The sequence below is a fragment of the Panulirus ornatus genome, chromosome 30, assembly GCF_036320965.1.
Source record: "Panulirus ornatus isolate Po-2019 chromosome 30, ASM3632096v1, whole genome shotgun sequence".
In the NCBI taxonomy this organism is placed as follows: domain Eukaryota; kingdom Metazoa; phylum Arthropoda; class Malacostraca; order Decapoda; family Palinuridae; genus Panulirus; species Panulirus ornatus.
The window spans coordinates 5,061,810-5,077,694 of NC_092253.1; the positions used below are offsets into that span (position 1 = coordinate 5,061,810).

At 42.1% G+C, this 15,885-nt stretch overlaps 1 protein-coding gene and 1 long non-coding RNA gene across 3 annotated transcripts in view; one reads left to right on the top strand and one right to left on the bottom strand.

The window, feature by feature from the left end:
• Positions 1 to 15,885, bottom strand: part of LOC139758344 (uncharacterized) — a 289,753-nt gene that overhangs the window by 233,139 nt on the left and 40,729 nt on the right. Inside the window, exon 3 of the long non-coding RNA XR_011714801.1 lies at positions 12,012 to 12,123. This is a non-coding gene — a long non-coding RNA (uncharacterized lncRNA). The remainder of the gene's footprint in view (positions 1 to 12,011; positions 12,124 to 15,885) is intronic.
• LOC139758342 (uncharacterized) overlaps positions 1 to 15,885 on the top strand; it is a 177,582-nt gene that overhangs the window by 119,351 nt on the left and 42,346 nt on the right. The window lies entirely within an intron of this gene.

A 15,885-nucleotide genomic window follows, 5' to 3' on the forward strand; every position in this document is an offset into this window, starting at 1 on the left:
ACTCTGACGATAGTAAAGTCTCTTGGAAGGTGATCTTTCGCTCACAGCGTAGCTCCTCCTTGCAAGAGGAGCTACGATGAGTAAAGATACAGTTAGGATGTTTAGGAGAGAGAGAGAGAGAGAGAGAGAGAGAGAGAGAGAGAGAGAGAGAGAGAGAGAGAGAGGCTGGCTGGTATGCGAGTCTAAATGGAGTGTAGCTGGAGGAGGTGGAGTGTTTCGGATACCTGGGAGTGGTTATGGCAGAGGATGGAACCATGGAAGCTGGTGTAAGCCGAAGGGTGTGTTGGGTGGAGAGGATAAGATCCCAAGTGCTCTGAGGAGTGTGTGGACTGAGGGGTCATTGTCTGTATGGGTATAGATAGTTATGTTCCAATGGTGTTGTATGGATGCGAGGCATAGATCAGAAAATTAAGGAATAGAGTTAATGTGTTAGATGTGGAATGCTTGAGGACAAATATGTGGTGTAAGAAGGGTTGATTGGGGAAGAAATTTTAAGATAAGAGGGGTGTGGCAGCAAGAGAAATATGGTTGAGAGAGCTAAGGAAATGGTTTGGACTTTTAGAGAGGATGAGTGAGGAGAGGCTCACAATGAGGATGTGTGTCAAAAGGGGACAGGACAAGGAGAAGGGGGAACACCTAAACAGAGATGGAAAGATGGAATGAAAAAATGATATACATGTATATGTCTAGACCTGGATATCCACGAGTTTGTGAGGCGGGCACGGAAGAAAGTTGAATTAGGGTGATGCGGTATACAGGGGACGACGTGATATCAGTGGGCTGAATCAGAACTCATGAAGCGGTCAAGGGGAAGTTCCAGATAGTTCTATGGGGTTCGTCTGTGAATAAGGGACGTTATACACGACAACTGAGGAATGGATGTGTACATTTAAGGCCGTCCCTCGTCTATTCCAAGCGGCTGCCTCGCTACGCAAACAAACACACAAACACAATAGCTTATGGATGCATATGGAGACCTCTGCCATCCCCTTTCGTGAGAACTCGCAAGTTTCTCAAAGTTTTAGTGTACGGTATCATCCCAGAGTGATACTTCTAAATTACGAAGGAGCGAATGAATTCCAAACTTTGCTCATTTAGGGAAATTTACATCCCCAATTATTCCAGTTTAGGAGCTCCTACTTTAACCTTCACTTCATAATGCTATTGGGAATATTCCCAATGGTTCTAATTTGCATACCATCCAAGAATTCAGACCTGAAATAAGTTTCAGGTCCACAGTCCTCAAGGCGCAGTTCATGTTTGGTGTATTTGACTGGGTCTGTTGTGTTTTTTGGCTTGAATCTTTGGATAAGAAAAGGAAGATCTCCAAGGCCTCGGAGAGACTTAGAAAGGTGGAGGAACTAAGAATAAACACTAGAAACCCTTCCAAAAAAGTATCTAAGTTATTTAGAGAAGGACAAAAAGAAGAACTAGTTTATCTCACACGGCATTGAGACGGTATGAAGAAAGTTCCATGATGAAAAATAAAGTAAAATGGCGTTCAGCTGTTGAGGTTTGTGGGAGAGAGAGAGAGAGAGAGAGAGAGAGAGAGAGAGAGAGAGAGAGAGAGAGAGAGAGATACGGGGGGGGGGAGACAGATCGTCGATGAGTTATATACACCCTAGAAAATAAATCCACTATAGAAATTCATTAAACCCGCTCCAACGAAAGTTTTAAAACATTGATGGAGACGCGGGGGTTCGGATACCCAATATCATAATCCCCAATGGAAAACTTTCGTCTATAAAGATGCTACGTGATGGGTCTTGTGGTGTGGCCTGCATCACTACCTCTGTGGCAGACTACGTCATGATATCTAGATAATCTCGGATTGTTATCAACAGATTATGAGACACGGGGTATCGAAAATTGAATTCAGAATGAGGTAGGTGGAAGAAGACAAAAAGAAGAGAGTGTTATCATTAAGATTAGAAATAATGATAAAAAAATGATTATTAATAATGTCAATGATAATGATAGTTATAATGATAATTATTGTAATAAGAATAAAAAGAGGAAGAAGGTTATACGATTGTTTAATGACGTGATGTAATCATCTTTATGAGAGAGGCGGTCGAGAAAATGATACACATCGATAGGTTGAGAGCTGGATGTCAACAGCACAGCTAATTACAGACGCGTATCGACTGACGTGTAGGATCACAACCCATGATCCTCTGTGTCCATACGAACCGCAGGTCATACCGAAGGAAAACTGACATACTGCTATATCAGCTAATCTAACTCCATTGGTGACTAACTGCTTATTTCCCATAGTTTCTCTGTGACGACCACTTACACGAGGATGAACCGGTATGATTCTTCCATTCTTTTTCCTGGTAGTGAAGCTTTCCAATTCTTTCTTCTCTTTTCTTTCGTTTCTTCTTATCAATATTCCCCTCTTTTCAAGTCGGGGTCCATTAGCACACTGAGGGTTTCATATCAATTCCATTGTGATTTTCTCCGTGTCAGGAAACCGATTATTTTGCCTCTTGAAACAACATGGACATCGAGTGGAGTGTACTTTAGAAATAGCAAAGAATCTAAAGTACGCATAGAAATAGAAGAGAACAGAGTAACACCACGTAACGTTGCATAACTCTAGTAACACCAGCCTTTTTCTTTAAAAGCGTTGAAGTCCATCATTTGCTCTGTTTCGGCACCTGGATGTCACACTCCACTGAACGATCTTAGGTCAAAGGTCAGGCTAGTTGAACTCTCGTCTTTCTCCCAACTTGACCTTCCCCGACCCACCTCTTATGTCTCCCTCCTGCCAACCATCTCTCTCTTACTGTAAAGCTTCTTTTTTTGCAGCTTTTATTCAACTCGAATCGTGTTTAAGCCTTGCTCAGTGTGTATAGTCTTTGATATAAACATTTTTCACCACGTGGATTTGTATTACGAGTTTTCAATTTGTTTTTCACGTGATTTGAGGAGAAAAAAAAATAGAAATTGATGCTTCCATGTTTGCGTGTGTTTTTACGTAGAAATCCTCATATCCATACCTTCACGGTGATAGGGAATTCAAGTCATCATTTTCCACTGAAATCTTACTTTATGATGTTCAATTGTTTCACATTGTCATTCTCTCTCTCTCTCTCTCTCTCTCTCTCTCTCTCTCTCTCTCTCTCTCTCTCTCTCTCTCTCTCTCGTCGCTGCTGCTGGCTTCGTGACGACCTCCTATGCGGCAAAAGTCGTTTGCTTACTGGATGAGCCGCGTTTATACAGTGTTTAGCTTCGTATCATCTATATCCATCGCATAATTCCACCTTGATTGTTGGCTGTCTTTGTGTTCATGCTGCCTCGCTGGAAATCATGGTTCGATTCATTTTTCTATCTTATTTCTTCCTTTAAGCTCTGGTACAGCGTTTCAAGGTTAGACATTGCTTTATGAGGCCAAGGTTTTTCGATTCTCTAGTCCTCCTAGTGTGACGAAACGGGCGTCTCTCGGTCTCTTATTTGTCTCCTTTTCTCAGCCCTATTTTGGGGTCGTATGTCTCTCACACGTCTTCGTCAGGAGGAAAACCCGTCTCTGGACACCGCGTGGGAAGCCTTAAATCTCGATCCAACTTACGGGAAGACGTAAGGCGCTGTATACTCGCCCCCTTCCCCCCTGTCCCTCGTTGTGTTATAACCTTGAACTACACAGGCGGAAGAGGTTTGTCATTACGGTCGTCGGTCGCCATATCAGGGGCCGATCTCCCCGCTCTTATTGACCGGGCAGACGACCCCCTTACCCCATTATTGGTTCGACGTTCGCTCCTCTCTCTCTCTCTCTCTCTCTCTCTCTCTCTCCTTTCACTGGTTCGACGTTCTCTCTCACCCCCTCTCTCTCTCTCTCTCTCTCTCTCTCTCTCTCTCTCTCTCTCTCTCTCTCCTTTCACGGGACCTTCCCCCTCCCCTTCCCCCTTCACCTTCCCCCTTCCCAAGCCAACTCATTAGTCTTGATCTTCCTTTATTGCCCCGCAGACCCAACTGTTCCCACCCACAGATGACTAGGAGGGGAGGGGGGGGGGGATTGGGTGGGAGGATGGGGGAAGGGGAGAGGTGGGGGATTGGTTGGGGTGGGGGTAAATAGCTCTGTACCTCTGTGTATAACTCGGCACAATTCGTTGCCGAATCTGTATGTATATTAGGTCGGTACTCACATACGATATGACTGATATTTTTACCCAAGTGCCCAAAGGACACTGCAGAGTTGATTGGATAATCGTATGAGAGGCCTACGCTCAGTGCGTAAAGCTGATTGGCTAATCCTAAGTGCGGAGAGCCAAGCTGATTGGTGGAGTTCATTGGCCAACCGTAAAAGAGAGGAGCGCTGATTGGTTCGGGAGTAGGAGAGTGCAGCGCGGGTGTCTTTGGCCCTTTGCTGGAGTCGGAAGATCGACCATATTGTACCCGACTTATCCGAACTCATTAAAAGATTAAACTATACTTTCGTTTTTTGTCAATAATGTTCATCGTCCTTTTACATAAGTTGGCATAAAGCGACGCTATCATCCTCCACATCGCCTTATGCCGGCCTTGTGTGACCCCCAGGCTCGCTTGGAAACGATATCGTATGAAATATAACCGGTATACACACACACACACACACACACACACACCACAACACACATACACATATATGTATATACATACAGAGAGAGAGAGAGAGAGAGAGAGAGAGAGAGAGAGAGAGAGAGAGAGAGAGAGAGAGATAAAAGTCTAAAGACCTCTAGACTACAGATCACTTTGGAAACTTCAGATACATATTCCTTTTCTTAAAAACCTTCCCCATTTCAACCTCATCGGCAGAGTTCCATATATCTATTTATCTATCTATGTATCTATCGCTGTTTACCTTCCCACTTTCCTATGATTAGTCCATTAGGAAGTCAATGTTCTCCCATGACCCAGCTCGTGACTGGGGATCCCTTAAAGGATTAATGACACAGAAATGTGAAGGTATAATTTCACGTCTCTTTATGAGCTGCGGACGCAGTAAAAAACACTGTGCATTCTGGGCCTATATTGATAGCAAGATATTCTCCAAATTTACCAAAGTTTACGTCAACTTCCTCGTATGAGACACACCTGATTTCATTGGCAGGTATAGTGTAAGGTGGATACTCCACACTCATTGGATGTTATTCAAGCACTATATTCCAATCACTTACAAGTCATTGATAATACAGAGATATGTGATGCAAATGAGTCTTTTGGTTTTTTGACAGTTCTGTTACAAGCCTCAGATCGTCAACAACGTGTTCGATATGAAGGCTTAAAAGTTCTTTATCTCTCAAACTGTCTATCTGTCCTCGTTAAATGTTCTTCCTCGTTAAGTCTGTTCTTGTTATATGTCGTCTTCCACTTTCTGTCTGTTCAACCCTGTTTTACTGCAACCTCCCACTATTTGTCTGTGAAGCTCTCTTATACGCCATACCCCCACAGTCTCTCTCTCTCTCTCTCTCTCTCTCTCTCTCTCTCTCTCTCTCTCTCTCTCTCTCTGTTCTTGTAAAATGCCATTCCCCTCTAAAACACTATCCTCAACCCTCTGTCTGCTGCCTGTCCTTGTCACACCCCATCCTCGACCATCCAGCAAGATGACCTGGGTTGAGTCCCCTCACTTTCTTCTCGTCTCTCCATAGCTCCTCCACCTCACACACTTCTCCACCTCCCATAACACTCCTCCACCTCACTGCTTCCGTTTAATCACCCTACCATCGTAGCCTGATAGGTATACCTCCTTTATTCACATTTCCTCGCTGCTTCCAAGGCGCTAACAACTTGCCGCCCACTTTCCTTGCAGTCTTTCCCCACTTCCTCAAGCATCATGTTCCACCCTTGTCACTAACGATGATCCAAGGATATATGTATTTCTGGAGTCTCTCTCTCTCTCTCTCTCTCTCTCTCTCTCTCTCTCTCTCTCTCTCTCTCTCTCTCTCTCTCTCTCATATAACGCCATCTTGACTCCCTTCGCAACCAATACCACCATCTCCAAGTCCTCGAGAAAAAAAAAAAACATCGTAAACCTTTTTGAAATCGAATTAGCTCCCTTCTTTGTTTCTCTTCTCCTGTCTTCCACCTTTTATTACAAACATCCTGATCCTGCAGTAGGGCCTCCCATTCACCGGCCTCCACAGCTATTGTGAAAGCCCCTCTGTGTCTCTATCGATGTGGCCGGAGACGACTCAACAAAGTGGACGCTTGACGGGGGCCTATGGAGGAGGAGCTACACTGATGAACTCCAGAGAAAGAGGAGAGAGTCAGCCTCTCTCTCTCTCTCTCTCTCTCTCTCTCTCTCTCTCTCTCTCTCTCTCTCTCTCTCTCTCTCTCTCTGTAGCAACACATCGTTCGCAGCAGGTCCAACCGAACACACTGAATACTTCCAATACATTCAACAGGCCTATTAAATGTCCACTCAGTCATAACAATACACGTCTCTTGAAATGGGTTTAGATCGTGTTTGCAAACATAACTAAAGTTTCACGAACATTTTGTTTCAAGTTTGAGTCTCATGGTGATTCCCAAGTCTACACATTTATAATTTATCATAAATGCATCTCCCTTGGCATTCGCGCCTCGTTACTTCCCCCATCTCTCATTTCTGTAACGCCATCGGGCGTTAGGTAACCCGACTCCTCCTTAGCTATCATTTCTGTGACATCTAACCCACGAGCACGATGGCATGACCCTTGACAACGGCAGTAACGGCCCTTGGGTGTAATGACGTTGCCCTCTGACCAGACCAGTTCATGGAGGGGTTTAAAAGGTCAAAAGGCCATGTCACTGTACCCTACCTACTAAAAGAGGTTTAAATGACCTGGCCCATCCCTAGTAATGCAAAGAAACTCACCTTTCAAGAAGTCTCTCTCTCCCTCTCTCCAGTCTATCTATTTATCTATCTATTAGTCCTCCACTATGGTCCGTCTGGCGTATTTACCAATCAGGAGCTCTTATTCAAAGATATTCCCCCTTCCATCTCATTACATATTCCATCTAGCTCTGGCAACATTCTGCACCATCGATATCTCTTACCTCCTCCTTCTCCTCCTCTCCTTCATCATTTCCCTCCCTCTCATTTGCCTTCAAGTACCCAAGGATATTACAGAGTACAAATATGTAAATAAACCAGAGCGTATATTTCATTTACCTCTGATATTTGAATTTTGGGCAGCAAGATTAGTTAAAAGTGCTTTATAGCCTTTGGGAATATTATGATCTTAACCAAAAAGTATATTTGGCTTTAGCGAGTCCCTTTTTGAAAACCACACTGTTAGCGTCCCAATATCATAGGATGAAATAGAACAGCAAGTCCATCTGACACCGGAATTTCAAAAAGCGTCAGAAAGATCTATATTTGAAACCAGTTTCCAAGGTCTCGCAAAATTACGTTTTGTGCCAGTAATTGAACTGCTTTAATTCTATAACACGAAGACCCCTTTTAACCGGGCTCCGGGGCAGCTCCAGTGCTACGCTACAATCAGTAGCAGGGTAACGGTGGACTCCTCCTCTGGTATGAGAATAGGTATTCGACGAGACTGCACTTTTCGCTTGTCCATTGACAGTGATACAACCTCGCTAACATCATCTTCAGTTGATGAAGGAGAGTACCAGCAAGTCAAAGGACTACTCGCTTCCAAGGAGTCCATCCTGCCCCTGCTACTTAATGTAGCGCATCTTTGATGTTGCAGGAGGTTCTTGATAGGAAATCATGAGGTTATAGTCCTAAGATGTCTTTGATAAAGGGGTCATGGGGTTGTGTACTGATAATGATGATAATAGTAATGATAATAATAATAATCATACTAATAATTATAATAAAAATAATACTACTACTAATGATAATGATAATGATAATTATAATAATAGGAGATTGTCTTTGATGTTGAATTTCAAACGTGGGGCAACAAGACAGTGATAAAAACGCCTTAAAGCCCCTTATAATATTATAATATTCCTACCAAAAGATATGTGGCTTTAGACAGGGTCTTTCTGAAAGAACCTTAGTATCCAATATCATACGATGAAATATAACACTGTCTTAGGAAAGACTTATTGGTTCCACAGGACCTTACCATAAAATATATATATTAGATCTAGTCTACTTTTTCCTTAAAAGAAAAGCTTTTTTTCGTTTTGGAAAGTATTAGAGATATAATATCCTTTTCTTTAACGTGTATAGAGATAATCCATTTCTAAATCTTATGTGAAATCAAAAGTGTAAGGTAATTAGAGTTAGCACTAAAAAAAACTACAAAGATAATACCAGAGTTTCATCAATATTAAGCATTAATCATAAAACGAATCTTGTTATCTGTAGATAGTATCAGTCTCACTTCACGTCCGGTACTAACCATAAACCAAAGAAACTTGGCTATCTGGTTCACCACTCACAACGCTCTTTAGAAAATGAACATCAACGCACGTTGAATCCAGTACTACTTAATAACGAACATCTACCAGTGGAAACCTGGTCGTGGAATCAACGCTGCACATTTACCCTAAGACCAGAGAAAGTCGGATCAGACCAACCAGTTACTGTCAACATTCCCTTCATACGTCATACGTCCCACGCCGCCAGTCAAGTACCCAGCTGGAATAAATTTCCATTAGCGTTATGTACCCCGAGTGTGAGCTAACAGATACAAAGCCCTTGTGTGTGAACGAGGTGATTCAGGTGTTTCCCTATTAACATCAGTTATCGACGCCTCGTATAACCTCCTCCTCCCCCAACCTTACCTCACCAAAGACAAATTCTCTTTCTCCTTCCCCGAAATCAGAGGAATGTCGAAAATCACCTTCGCCCACTTTGTACTCGTCTTTCTATCTGTCTGTCTCTCTATCTGTGTCTGTCTGTCTATCCCTCTGTCTCTTTGTCTGCCTGCTTGTCTCTCTCTTCTGTCTCTGCTTCTCTTTCTCTCACATACACTCCGTCTCATCCCTATCCTATCCCCTTCCTCTCTCTCTCTCCAACAGTACCTCCCTCCCCACCCTCTTTTTTTTTTTCGTCTTTTTTTTTTTTTGCGCACTGTACATATCTCATCACCTCGCATCGGTGCTCCTATTCCACTCACTCACACTCTCATCGCTTCGGTGACACTGGCCCATCTGCATGACAAAGTCTCTGCTCTACTCTCATGTTCCACGCAAGTGTTATACTCCAAAGTGTCCCATTTAAGTATTTCTGTACCCTCCCAACACCATCACACTGCCAGACAATCGCCACATTTTTTGTCACTTTTTCAACTCGAAAAAAATCGAGGCGAACATTTTCGTCTGTGTCAATCTTTATGCTTTTAGTTATGTAGTGCTTATCCATTTTTCTCATATTTTCACTATATACCCCCCTCTTTCCATCATCATCATCAGGTGCCAATCCTTATGAAAATGACAACGTAAACTTATGGTAAATCCACATGTTGCCTACATAGTACTGAAGTGGGTCACATGCAAAATAAGAGACGTGTCTTGAGGGCCATCTCTCTACCACCACTTCCTCCTCCTGCTGCTGCTGCTAGTAGTGACTCGTTAAAAAGTCTTTTCTCTCGTACTTCAGCCGCTCTAGAACCACCCACACTGGCATTCTTGGCTTTTCTTAATAGACTAAACTAACACTAAACTACCTCTGTCCCTATCGACTAAACTAACACTAAACTACCTCTGTCCCTATCGACTAAACTAACACTAAACTACCTCTGTCCCTATCGACTAAACTAACACTAAACTAACTCTTGTCTCTATAGACTAACCTAACGCTAAACTAACACTAAACTACCTCTGTCCCTATCGACTAAACTAACACTAAACTAACTCTTGTCTCTATAGACTAACCTAACGCTAAACTAACACTAAACTACCTCTGTCCCTATCGACTAAACTAACACTAAACTACCTCTGTCCCTATCGACTAAACTAACACTAAACTACCTCTGTCCCTATCGACTAAACTAACACTAAACTAACTCTTGTCTCTATAGTCTAACCTGACACTAAACTAAATCTTGTCTCTATAGACTAACCTAACGCTAAACTAACACTAAACTAACTCTTGTCTCTATAGACTAACCTAACGCTAAACTAACACTAAACTACCTCTGTCCCTATCGACTAAACTAACACTAAACTACCTCTGTCCCTATCGACTAAACTAACACTAAACTACCTCTGTCCCTATCGACTAAACTAACACTAAACTACCTCTGTCCCTATCGACTAAACTAACACTAAACTACCTCTGTCCCTATCGACTAAACTAACACTAAACTACCTCTGTCCCTATCGACTAAACTAACACTAAACTAACTCTTGTCTCTATAGTCTAACCTGACACTAAACTAAATCTTGTCTCTATAGACTAACCTAACGCTAAACTAACACTAAACTACCTCTGTCCCTATCGACTAAACTAACACTAAACTACCTCTGTCCCTATCGACTAAACTAACACTAAACTAACTCTTGTCTCTATAGACTAACCTAACGCTAAACTAACACTAAACTAACTCTTGTCTCTATAGACTAACCTAACGCTAAACTAACACTAAACTACCTCTGTCCCTATCGACTAAACTAACACTAAACTACCTCTGTCCCTATCGACTAAACTAACACTAAACTACCTCTGTCCCTATCGACTAAACTAACACTAAACTAACTCTTGTCTCTATAGTCTAACCTGACACTAAACTAAACTAACACTAAACTACCTCTGTCCCTATCGACTAAACTAACACTAAACTAACTCTTGTCTCTATAGACTAACCTAACGCTAAACTAACACTAAACTACCTCTGTCCCTATCGACTAAACTAACACTAAACTAACTCTTGTCTCTATAGACTAACCTAACGCTAAACTAACACTAAACTACCTCTGTCCCTATCGACTAAACTAACACTAAACTACCTCTGTCCCTATCGACTAAACTAACACTAAACTACCTCTGTCCCTATCGACTAAACTAACACTAAACTACCTCTGTCCCTATCGACTAAACTAACACTAAACTACCTCTGTCCCTATCGACTAAACTAACACTAAACTACCTCTGTCCCTATCGACTAAACTAACACTAAACTACCTCTGTCCCTATCGACTAAACTAACACTAAACTACCTCTGTCCCTATCGACTAAACTAACACTAAACTACCTCTGTCCCTATCGACTAAACTAACACTAAACTACCTCTGTCCCTATCGACTAAACTAACACTAAACTACCTCTGTCCCTATCGACTAAACTAACACTAAACTACCTCTGTCCCTATCGACTAAACTAACACTAAACTACCTCTGTCCCTATCGACTAAACTAACACTAAACTACCTCTGTCCCTATCGACTAAACTAACACTAAACTACCTCTGTCCCTATCGACTAAACTAACACTAAACTACCTCTGTCCCTATCGACTAAACTAACACTAAACTACCTCTGTCCCTATCGACTAAACTAACACTAAACTACCTCTGTCCCTATCGACTAAACTAACACTAAACTAACTCTTGTCTCTATAGACTAACCTAACGCTAAACTAACACTAAACTACCTCTGTCCCTATCGACTAAACTAACACTAAACTAACTCTTGTCTCTATAGACTAACCTAACGCTAAACTAACACTAAACTAACTCTTGTCTCTATAGTCTAACCTGACACTAAACTAAATCTTGTCTCTATAGTCTAACCTGACACTAAACTAAACTAACACTAAACTAACTCTGTCTCCATAGACCAAACTAACACTAACTCCGTCTTAATAGACTAAACTAACACTAAACTACCTCTGTCCCTATCGACTAAACTAACACTACTCGTAGACTCTCAGGTCCTCTGACCCTCTCGTGTGTGTGTGTGTGTGTGTGTGCGCGGTGTGTGTGTATTGCCGTGTCCTCTCCCCCCACCAGCCTGGCCTCCGGCACCCGGATCATCCCACTATTTAACTGGCCTCTCCCTCCTCCGCTTTACCCCTCTCGTTCACCTATCCAATGTTCCTCAACTCCAATATACCAGCAGCCCACCACCTACCTGGAACTGGGGGTGCTCCAGCTGTCCGAACGGTGACAACAGTCGGCTGGACATAGAATGTGAGGGCGAGTCGTCGTCGTCGTCCTCCTCCTCTTTGTCCCACGGCTTTTATCTGTAAAAAATACGTTTATCTCCTTTTAAAAGGTTGAGGGATCGAATGATATCTTTCTTTTTTTCTTATGGCGTGGTTAGGAGCGGGGGGTGTGGGGGGAAAAGAAAGGATGGGTCGAGGGAAGGTGGAGTGGAGGAACGAAAGAAACAAGGAAAATAGTTGTCGGACGCAAAGGATGAACGGTGTAGGTTTACTGGAGTGTCTGAATGGTTGTGTTGACTGTGTGTTTCTGGGGTAGTATTCGCGCACCCATGATATGTTTTCTGGTGTTTGTATGTGTGTGTGTGTGTTCTGGTTTATCGGGAAAGTGGTTTATTGAGGATAGTTAGGTCTGGAATCATGTTGGTTTCGCCTCGTCTGAAAGTCTGTGGTGCTGGTGTATATGGAGACAGGGGTAAACATAACCTGTAAACAAACAGTCACGTAAATAGCTAATGAATATACAATCACAATAATAGCTTGTAAACATACAGTCACATAAACAGCTAATGAATACAGTTACATTAATATCTTGTAAACATAGTCACATCAATAGCTAATGAATATACAGTCACATTAATAGCTTGTAAACATAGTCACATTAATAGCTAATGAATATACAGTCACATTAATAGCTAATAAATGATCAGTCACATTGATAGCTTGTAAACATAGTCATTAATAGCTCATAAAAATACAGTCACATTAATAGCTTTTATATTTTCGATCTTATAGAGAGAATTCATTCGTCTAGTAGATTGAAAGTACTTAAAACCACACACGCAAAGGCGACCACAAGTTTTTTTTTCTTTCTTAAAAAAAAAAGACTAAAAAAAAAACCCAGTTTCCGAAATGATAATGTCCACCCGGCGGGAAAAAAGCTTTTGTTCACTGGTACAGCGAAACCCTGAAACCCAAACGAGATCACTGCCATAAAAAGTTAAAACGAAGGATCACTTACCGTCTACTTAAGGATATTAATGCAGTCATTCCATTTATGCCGCCGTGGAAACTTGCGTTAGTCGCGCACAGAAGGCTTGTGCCTGGAGAGAGAGAGAGAGAGAGAGAGAGAGAGAGGAGGTGAAGTGTTTTGGAAGCTGGATATGACAATGAAGAGCTCTTCATATATTTTCTATGGACTCAGATCTTTGACGGAAATACTCGTGCAACCGTATGTAAATTACACACACACACACACACACATACCTAGTATTGAAACTGTGAAGCGTCAAGTCCAGAGTGGCTAAAAAATACCACTTTGATGGCAAAGAAAATTGAAGGGATGACGTTCACCACAAGTGCAAAACTCTCTCCCTCACTTTGTGCAAATGGTAATTACACAGACAGAAACCAACGCACATACAAATGCAATCATACTGATTTACATACGCAAATACAAATCAAATATGCAAATGCAAGGTAATAGGAATGAGAGACACTGCGAAAGAAGGCATCGGTGTGATTATCAAACTAGCGGGGAATGAGCCTCACATATCTGTGTGTAAGAGGGACCTACGAGGCGACAGAACTCCGCTTCGAGAGAATGATAAAGTGGACCAAGTGTCTGACGTCAAGAGATTATGATCGCGTTCCATTCCATGGATAAGGCGCTGTTCGGCATTACAGTGTAAATATACCTTAGTGAGTTCTGGTCACCACACACGATCCAAGAAAGGTGACAAATGATGATAACTGAATTAAGAGCGCTAAGCTACAATGTGAGGTACTGAAGGCTGCTGTGTGATCTGTCCACTGTGAAGGTGAGTTGTGGGTGACCTGATCACATAGTTCTCTTGTTTCTTAATCAGTTGGACGACGTCGGCAGTGGACGGTTTAACAAGACACGCAACAACAGTGTAGCCAGAGGTCGTATAACAAGAAGCTGAGCTGAAAATGTATTACGAAAGACCTGTCGGTGTGAGAACAGGGGATGGTTGGAATGAACCGAGAGACGAAACTGTAAATTCCGGGAGTATCCAGATATTCAAAACGATAGTTGAGGGTAAAGGTAATTCAGGAGATGGGTTTCTAGGAGTGCAGGAGAGAGCTCTCTCTCTCTCTCTCTCTCTCTCTCTCTCTCTCTCTCTCTCTCTCTCTCTCTCTCTCTCAGAATATCTGTCACCTGCAGACGAGGCTGAGGCGTCACATCCCATCCCTCTTCCTCCCACCTGCAAACTCCCACACCAGCGGCCCTCTAGGTAGCAGCTTTTGTTAATGTCGACCCAAAACTTTGGAGAAGAGATATCACCGTCGACTGGATGGATTCCTCGCCTCGCTAGAGACCATATATGTCAAAAAAAAAAGATGAGAATCTTCCTTTTCTTTAATTTTTCCGTCAAAAGTTTATATCGCGGGTCTTAAAGAATATTCGATGAGGCGGGCGAGCCCTTATTTCTCAAGTGATTGATTGGCGTCTGGATAGTTTGCATTGCTTGTCTCTGTTCAGCACTGCCACACACACACACACACACACAGAATACATATATATATATATATATACTCGTTGTGTCGTTTCACATGGACGTGTGTCTGTAAGGTGGTGTTTCAGACTGGATTGGGAGAGCTGTTGTTTAGGTCATACGAATCATTCCAGTGTGTGTGTGTGTTTTGCCTTGTTATATTTGCAGGGTGGGGTGTGGGGAGGAAGGGGAAACTGTGAGTATAGGCCACTGAAATATGAGGCAGGGGTAAGCGTTTCTATATCTATCTGGTGGTTAGTGGATAGTTATAGAATGGTTTAAATGCGAAAGAGAAAGGATGTGTAGTGTTGCTGCAAAGAATCGAGTGCCAAGCATAATGATGAAGTGGGAGTTTAATGAAAAGATTTCCATCTCATTTGTGTGAGGTGTCGAGTTCCTGTCGTTGCTAGACAGCCACCGACCGATCTGCGTTTTCTATTTTGTGTAGTCTGAAGCACTATTATATATATATATATATATATATATATATATATATACACGCTTTCCTAAAGAGGTTGCATGAACGGATAGATAAGGTGTGCTTAAGGGTGAAGAGGATTCTAAGGGATTCCTTTTCACCCATCTATATATATATATATATATATATATATATATATATATATATACACACACGCACGTATGTGTGTGTGTATAGGATTATGGGATCATTACATACACGACTGAAACAAATGGATACTATAATGTCCAATAACTGGATCAGATGTACAGCCATTCTTTATCCAGCTTCCAATTTCATTTTTATCTTTTTTTGGTTGGCGGTAAAAGTTGGGAAAATTTATCGTTAACTACATAGGACTTCGATCGTTTGTGATACATGAGCGTTCTTATAGCACTACGATATGGATTTAGGTACGTATTGGAGTACATATTTAATGATTCAAATGATAATTACGTGGTGACATGATACGATTATAATTTTTTTTTCTCTCTCTCTCTCTCTCTCTCTCTCTCTCTCTCTCTCTCTCTCTCTCTCTCGGTAGCCAACGTGGCACGTGGACAAAACGTGTCTTAAGCCCGTCTATCCTGCATGAAAGAGCGTGAGAAAATAATGAACAAACAATCGAATTGAGCTGTCAAGTGTTGTAGACCTGATCATAAAAGGTGGAGAGCTTATTGGAAAAAGGAAAGACGAAAAGACTGAAATTTCCGACATATATATTCATGGTAATGGGGAATAGATGAACCCCTTTGGAATGAAACATTTCTTACCGAGACCGCACTCCTTTTCGTCCACTGACGATGATGCTACCTCGTCTTTGGGGACTGTTCACTCGTGGTCTAACAACGCTCTGTCCACACACAC